The sequence below is a fragment of the Trichechus manatus genome, unplaced genomic scaffold (genome assembly GCF_000243295.1).
Source record: "Trichechus manatus latirostris isolate Lorelei unplaced genomic scaffold, TriManLat1.0 scaffold00040, whole genome shotgun sequence".
In the NCBI taxonomy this organism is placed as follows: domain Eukaryota; kingdom Metazoa; phylum Chordata; class Mammalia; order Sirenia; family Trichechidae; genus Trichechus; species Trichechus manatus.
Window position 1 is genome coordinate 15,299,471 of NW_004443976.1, and position 6,686 is coordinate 15,306,156.

Sequence of the window (6,686 nt, forward strand, 5' to 3'; positions counted from 1 at the left end):
GAGGCAGGGGTGGGGGGAGAGAGCGTGGGGGGAGAGATTAGAGACCACAGAATGGCGAAGCTCATGTCCACAGACTCCGCCTCCTCCCTGGGTATTGCTTCATGCCCCAGGAGACCAGAGCTTCTCACCCTCACTTCTCAGGCGGGAGACTGAGATTCAGAAAGGGGAGGGGGCCAGACCCAGCCTGGGCTCCCCACCTTCACCCCGACAGCCCCCCAGAGGGGCCACCATCTATTCCTTCTGCACACACACACCAGCTGTCCTCATATGGATGCTAGAAACAGTTGTGTGGCCCTCCCCAGTAACACTACCCGTCCGCAGGCACAGTCCTTTACAGTCTACAAAGCCTAACCACGCTCCCTGGGACTCCACTCAACGAACCCATGCTTGATGGTGCTAGGATCACAAGGACCTAACAGTAGAGGTAGGGGTGCAGGGGGGGACCCTAGCATGGTGTCCATGAGCGCGGAGGGCTGAGGGGAGGCGGGGAGGCCAGGACCACATCCCTCGCTCCAGGCTCTGGCCGGTGCATTGTTCCTGCTTATTTCTTGCTTTAATGTAAACGCTTCTACCATCACCATGTCTCCTCCAGGACCCTTTCACCCATCTCCCAGCCACCAAGAGATGACCAAGTACAGAGCAGACCAGCGCTGGGCTTTCCACCTCCTTACCATGCAACCTGGGCTTGGTCCTGTTCCTCGATGTCCTATCTCCAGGAGAGACGGTAAAGCCACCACAGTGCCCTCCTGAGTGTATAGAAGCTGCTCTGCCCTGCTTGGGGGAGGGGTGGGGAGGCCCCATTGTCAGCGCCTAGGGGTGGGCAGACAGGGACCACTGCTGATCACTTCTTCCCGTTTCCTTCCCAGAGACGAAAGGCCCCGTGCTCACTGTGTGCCCTGCTCAGGACAAAAGGGCAGCATTAGCCACCATCAGAGGAGCTCCAGCCTTAGCAAGAGGGCATGGAGGGGCTGGTCTTGGTCCAGGGCTGTCCAAGCCTGCCAATGCCCTTTCAGCCCAGAAGGATGGGCTTTGGGTCAGGAAGAGCTGGGTCAGTCCCAGCTCTGCCAGTCAGTCAGTCAATACAGCCTGGGCCTATGCCAGCCCTACCATGCATGCATGCTCGCTAGTGACCAGGCTCAGCCCCTCCAGGCTGGAGCGAGATGAACCCCCTGCCTGGGGATAGGTGTTGTGATGGATGAGGACCAGAGTGTGTTTGAAAACCAGGAGTTAGTTGATTCAACAGAAAGCGTTAGGGAAGACTTCCCAGAAGGAGGGCAGAGGCATGGCTGAGACCCACTAGGGGAAACTGAGGTCAGCTGCTAAAGCTCCTGGGGAACAGACCTGGCTATTGTGGGGAAGGGAGATGCAGGCAGAGTTCCTGAGACCAAGTGCTCCAGGCTACCTTGGGATCGAGACCCTGACCACAGCAAGGGAGGGCGAATACCATCTCTCAGGGGTTCAAGGCCCAGAGAGGGCTGGGACCTGCCTCAGGTCACACAGCAAGTCTGGCAAAGCCAGGAGCAGGAAGCTCAGCCCAGGAGACCTTGAGGGCCCAACAGGGGACCCAGCCCTGGGAGCCTGGGGGTCAGGCCAGTCTCCTCTTTGCCTCCCTCACTCCCATCTCTCTTCTACCCTCAGGACTTCAGGTCCCCACAGCCAGCTTCCTGTCTGGGAAGGGACACAAGCTCCCTCTCTCTGAGTGCCTTTGTTGGGGGCAGCCTCACTCTCAAACCAGGCTGTAGCCGGCAGCCTTGCAGCCTCCTGCCCCACTCGCAAAGTGGGAAACTGAGGTACAGCCCAGGCCAGTAACTGACTCTAGGTCCCAGACCAAGGGAGTGAGTTTCAAGGCACTTCCTCTGACAGGTCAACAACACAGTAGAAATGCTGGCAGAACCAGCCGGAAGCTGCCTTAGGAGGAAAAAGGAGGAAGGAAACAGGCAGCTGGTGGTCAGTCACTGGGGCGCTGGCATTCCAGGCCAACCAGGCGGTTCACCTGGGTGCTAACCCTGCCAGACAGGTGCTCTGGAATGCAGCCTGGATGCTCCACCCCCTCAGACTTTAGCTCGGTGTTTCCCCACAGTGATGAGGTGGCAGCATGGAAGCAGCCACGGCAAGGCCACCTCGGGGGGAACAGAGGGCAGGGAGTGGTAGTGAACTAATCTCATCCTCGGAGATAGCTATAAGTAAATCAGACTCTACCTACCCAGGTGACCCTGCAGAAGGTCTTGGGTCTTAGTGTCCTCATCCGTCAGTTCTGGACAGACTCAGCCTAGCAGATAAAAAAGAGCTAAAGGGAAAGTGAGCCCAGCCTGGCACAAAACGTGGCTGGCGGTCCTCTCCTTCTGCACCCAGTTTAGCTGTTTGGGGAAGCCCCCAAGTCCTGCCAGGCCTGTATTCCCAGCTGGGTCCCTGCGTACTAGTCTCTACTCCCAGGTTTGTGTTAGTGTGCAGTTGCCGTGGATACCAATCTCAGCTTCTTTGGCAGAAAAGGACTCCTCCAGGGCAGGGCTCTGCCTCTCCTCACCACCACCTCCCCAACTCCAAATGCCCAAAGTGCCATGGGCGGGATCAAATGGAAGAAAAATAGGTCTCGGGAGGGGAACAGGTGCCTCCAGAGAAGTTGAGGAATGACCTTGGTTCTCAGATAGTCATTCACCAACCAGAAGCAGGGCCTAGGCCAGCTCCCATTGCTGGGCCCGGCTCCAGGAGCAGAATGCCGCCACCTACACCCCTAGGTGGAAGAATGGAAGCCCAGGGGCAGAGGCAGCTCTGGCACCAGAAGCAGAGCTGGGAAGAGGGGACCCAAGACCCTCCCCAGAGGGGCTGCCTCCTTCTACTGGCCCAGCAGCCGCAGGTGGGCTCAGAATGCAGAGTTGGGGGCTGCTAGCTGGCTGAGGCCACGGAAGCAGGATTCATGTGTGCTGGGGGAGTTCACACGGCCGCAGCTAAATTGAACTGAAATTCATCTGCCCCAAAGGGCTCTGCCCCAGCCAACATAGTGCCTGTGTTTCCAGGCCAGAAGCAGCGGTATGGCCCACCTCCACCTGAGGCTCCTGGGCTGGAGAGAGGGCTGCAGTGGGTGGGGCTAGTGGAGAGTCTGGTCTTACTCTGCCTGCTGTGTGACCTTGGATAAGTGTCCACTTTCTCTGGGCGTCAGTGTCCCCCGTCTGCCAAAGGTGGTGGAGGATAGGGCTTAGACGAGATTCCTGGGCTACCTCCATTTCATCCAACTGAAGCGTGCTCAGTAAGAAAGGCAGGAGAGGGAGCCTGACCCTCATCACTGGGTTTTGAGGCCTGCTACCCTCAGGGGGTTCTCATGGGGAGGAGGAGAGGCCGTAATTAACTGGATCACATGTGGCGCGCTGGGAACGCTAGGGCAGGGGCAGAAGCTCCCTGCATTCCCAGGATGGAGCCCAGCCCTGGTGGAGAACAGAGGGATCTGCAAAGCCATCCTGAAAGGGACTGTCATAAACAACAAACTGGGAAGGGCATCGTGGCTGAGGCCACGGCTTGAGCAGAGAGGCATGGCAGAGGAGGCAGCTGACATTGGTGAGGCCTCCCTAGTTTCTGGCCTCAGACCAGGTGCTACAGATGCATTCTCATTTACTCCACACAACCCAGGAGGTGGAGAGGAGGAAATGATCACACAGAAGGCTTAGGTGACATCCCCAAGGTCACACAGCTGGTACGTTGAGGTGCCAGGACTTGAATTCCAGCATCAGACTCTAGATCTGTGCTGTAACCTCTAGCCGGTGTGGCTGTTGAACGCTGAAGTGCAGCTAGTCCAAACTGACACGAGCCATCAACATAAAGCCCACACACTGGATTTCAAGGATGGCATATGAAAAAGAATGCAAACCAACCCACTAACAATTTTTTATATTGATTGCATGATAGAATAATAATATGTTGGCTATATTGGGTTAAATAAAATATAGTCTTAATTAATTTCACCTGTTTCTCTTTACTTTTCTTAATGTGGCTCCTAGAAAATTTTAAATTATATATGTGGCTTGCATTATATTCCTCCTGGACGGAGCTGGTCTATACCATGAAGACAGGACATGTGCACGGTGGATTTAAGGGAGGACAGTGGGGACTCATCCCATTCTTTGTTGGAGGGGCCGGGGTCATATTGTGAGGGTCTCAGAGGCCAAGTGGGGCAGACATCAAAGGTGACTGAGCAGCAGAATGTCTACCTCCCCTCCTCTATCCCTGCTGGGCCAGCCAGCCACAGGTGGACTCAGACCTGGGATGGTCATTACCCTGGCCCCCGGCATAAGACACATCAAGCCATAGTAGTGGCTGTAGAGACAGTAAATCTTCCTGAACTTTGGGGAGCAGAGGGCGGGGAAGTCTACCATAAACAGAGAGAGAGATGGAGCCAGGCTTATCCGGAGAGGAAATCTGTGTGCGTTGTGTACTGGGGGGGCAGGGCGGCCTGCGAGCTCCTGCTTCTGCTGGGACAGGGAGGGAGGCACAGCCCGGGCAGTGTTTGCACAGGGGTTTCCGCGCTTTCCTCCCTACTGCCCCACTCCCCCCTCACCAACTCACCAGAAATGTGCTATCTTGTTCCCCCACTCTGACATTCTGACTCAGGGACCCAAGTAAGGGTGCAGGCAGATAAGCACCAGACTCCTTGATCTCCCCCTCTCCACCTGCCAGAGTCAGTTCCCCCAAGAATGTCAGAGGGGGTGGTCTGGGCTGGAAATACAAGCTGGCAGTGTGATGGTGCCAGCGGCAGCACCAATCATTCCCAGCTGAGTGAGGGCGGGGAAGACTCTTTCCAGGCAGAAGCATACTAGTAGACCTAATGCCAGCTCTTTCGTCCACACTTGGGGTCATCTTGGATGAGGGCCACAAGGGGCCTCAGTTTCCCCACCTATGGACAGAAGTCTATCTTGATCAGCCTGCAGGTTTCCAGTGTTCTGTGACTTTTCCCCACAGGGTGGCACCTGAGCTCCCACGTCCCAGGCAGCATGGTGCACACACATACATGACAGGGGTTGGTGCCCTTGGGTGACCCTCAGTATTCCTGCTTATCAAGAGTCTCTTGGGAATGGCAAGAGCCAGAAACAGGTGCCAGCGGTACCCACCTCCAACTCCTTCCAGCGGAGGGAGGGGAGAACCCAGAGGCTTTCTAAGCCAGGGTCGGTCGAAGGGGCAGCCTCTGCCATCCCAGCAGAGTTCTCCCCTTCCATATGTCACAAAGCACCATTCTACAGAGGGGGAGACTGAGGCTCAGAGAAGGGGCCCTGGGTGCCATGTGCTAGATGGCTACCCAAGTAGCCATTACGCTAGGGCTCTCCTCTCTCCAGCACCACAAAGCTCCCTTTAAAGTCTATCCATAAAAAAAAATTTCTTTGGTAGCTGTCTTTTATTTATTTATTTATTTATTGTAGCTCTAGATTTTACTAAGCTGTGGTTGGGAAGGTTCTGGGCCAGCATGTCAGGTACACAGTCAGTTCTCTCCTACCACAGGAAGCCCCCACTAGGCCAGCCTGACCAGAGTCCCCTTCTCTCAGCTTATACCATTCCCACCCAGGGGATGCTCAATCTAGAGCAAGTCCCTACCCTCAGGCCCCTGAGCAGTGGGGCAGGGGAGAAAGCTAACAGAATTCCAGAACCCTGTCCATCCTCAACGGGCCCAGGGATCAATCACCTCACAAATGGGGAAACAGACCTAAACACGAGCTAAGACTGGACCAAGGTCACACACCAAGCATATTAGAGGCAAATCTGGGGCTGGAATCCAGTTGTTCTATCCACTCTCACTCCATCCCCAAGGATGGTCCCCAGAGATGCTCAGAGAGCATGAGGCCGCCCCTTTCTTGCCCCAGTGGCCTCCCTAGGCCCCCCCGAGCACCAGGGAGCAAGGGAGGCCGCGTCTTCAGGCCTCTAGCCAGGGCCAGCTGCAAACCGCATCCTGGGTCCCCAGACGCCGCGGACCCGCCCCGCCCCTCCCTCTGCTCCCCGCAGCCCCGAAGCCTTTGTCAGCCACGCGCTCACACACACATCCGCGCCACCACGCGCGCACACACTCGGTCTCCCTGGCGCACACCCGCAAGGGGCGCGCGCACTCGCCGCCCGCACGCAGGGGATGGAGGCGGCGGAGGAAGGAAGGAACTGACGGGCCACCGACGGACAGACTGCCTGGGCTGGGGGAGGGGGAGAGAGGCCTGGGAACCTGCAGCTGGGGAGGGAGAGGGCGCGGAGGCTAGAACGCAGAGAACGCAGAGGAGACTCTCGGAGAAGAGGACAACGGCTGGGACGTCAAGGGCTAGGGAGGGCGCGCGGGCTGATCCAGGGGTGGGGACTCCCCCAGACCCTGGCCCTGGGCAGGGAAGGCGTCCCTGGATTGGACCCATGGAGCCCAGCTGTGCCTTAGCTGAAGGTCCCTTAGAGATCGATCCCACGTAGGGCTTGCATATAGGGGGCCTGGGACCAAAGGCTCCCTGGGGTACCTCGATGAGGGGGTCCTGGTTCTCGGGCTGGGTGGGGCATTCGCTCACCTGCCACGGTGTACCTGTCCAGGTAGTTGAGCACGTTGCCCAAGCTGAGGATGGCGGCGGCTGCCCCCCGCCCGCGGCCCAAGCTGGCCGGTTTGGGCGGCTGCCCGCCGGGGCCCTTGGCCGCAGCTGCGCAGCCGGGGGTGCCAGGAGTTCCAGGGGGTCCGGGCGGGGCCC

General features: G+C 57.7%; 1 protein-coding gene across 1 annotated transcript in view; it reads right to left on the reverse strand.

Moving 5' to 3' along the window:
• Positions 1-6,680, reverse strand: part of SPNS2 (SPNS lysolipid transporter 2, sphingosine-1-phosphate) — a 36,042-nt gene extending 29,362 nt beyond the window's left edge. The window contains exon 1 of the mRNA XM_023731038.1: positions 6,513-6,680. The gene's annotated coding sequence lies outside the window, so the exon portion shown is untranslated. The remainder of the gene's footprint in view (positions 1-6,512) is intronic.
• Between the last annotated feature and the right edge of the window lie 6 nt (positions 6,681-6,686).